Here is a 1,405-nt window from a genome sequence, read left to right on the forward strand (position 1 = left end):
CACCCATAGGTAAACGGGCAAGTTGAGGCAGTAAACAATACTATCAACCATACCCTGAAAATGAAGCTTGACACCTCGAAGGGAGCTTGGGTCGATGAGCTTTCCCACGTCCTCTGGGCCATGGAGACACCCTTCTCAATGACCTACGGAGGCCATGAGCCAGGTTGAGGTAGGAGTCCCATCGCACCACCGAATACACTTCAATGAGATCAGTAACGATGAGGCTCGAATGAATGAACTCCACCTCCTTGAAGAAAGGAGGGATACCTCCCAGGTAAACTTGGCAAAGTATCATAGAAAGATGACCCGCTATTATAACTCTAAGGTCAGAAATCGGACTCTTCGTCTGGGGGACCTCGTCCTTAGAAGGGTCTTCCAATCATTAAAGCCAATCGGGTCCGGAGTGTTGGGATCGAATTGGGAGGGTCATTACTGCATCCGCAGGAAATCCCGACGGCACTTTTGAAATTAAAGACATGGTAGGGAAAGCACTGCCTCATCAGTGGAACATCGAACATTTGATGAAGTACTATCAATGATGAGCTTGTGTTCCGATTCGATCTCAATGTTGTCTAGTAAATGTGTGTCATGATCTAATCTCATTTGTAACTTCCCTATCTTACTAAGTGCTGAAAATGCCTTAGTGAAGAGTGATGTAACTCCTCTAAATTGTTACCTCAGTTCTTCAATATGTTAATTGATCTGATCTTTTGTTATTAACTGGTTATTGGTAAGAGGCGCTTAATGTTTACTTAAGTGGTTGCCATTCATATACTTAAGTGTAAACAGCTCAACATAATAGAAAAGTAGAAGCAACAATACTTGACAAAAAAATTTCATTTTATTCATTTGGAATTGGATTACAAAAGAGGCCGAAGTCATTACAAAAATTGATCAACTCTATTCTACTGGGGCATTTTCCACCCCGACCTCCACCTCGCCTTCCCCAGGGGCCTCTGTAGCGTCCTCTGAGAACCTATCAAGCCGACCTCCAGGAGGCCCACCGAACTCTACCTCTAATGAGGATATGTCCAGAGTGGGGTGGACCTCTTTTAGCCGACCCTATAGTCCGTGGGCATTCCAAAAGGCCTAAAAGTTTGTAAAATCATCGTACAGGAGATGCTCTTCGAAGTGGTGATGAAGTTCTACACAGCCACCTCCCTGGCCGACTTAAGCTTCTCCATCAGGAAGGCGATCTCCTCAGCTTGGGCATCCGCCCTCTGCTTCAGCTCCGTCTTTTCTTTATTTGAGGCCTCCAGAGCCTTCGTGGCAAGTCGATGGTGCTCGTTTGTATGATCTACTCTTCTAGTGATAGCAGCCACCTGGCACTCCATTTCATAGAGCTCCTTCTTTAGTCGTTCTATTTCTCCCCTGGCGGTGGCCAACTGGGCCTCGACTTCCTTCT

Source organism: Olea europaea, unplaced genomic scaffold, assembly GCF_002742605.1.
Source record: "Olea europaea var. sylvestris unplaced genomic scaffold, O_europaea_v1 scaffold1492, whole genome shotgun sequence".
NCBI lineage: Eukaryota > Viridiplantae > Streptophyta > Magnoliopsida > Lamiales > Oleaceae > Olea > Olea europaea.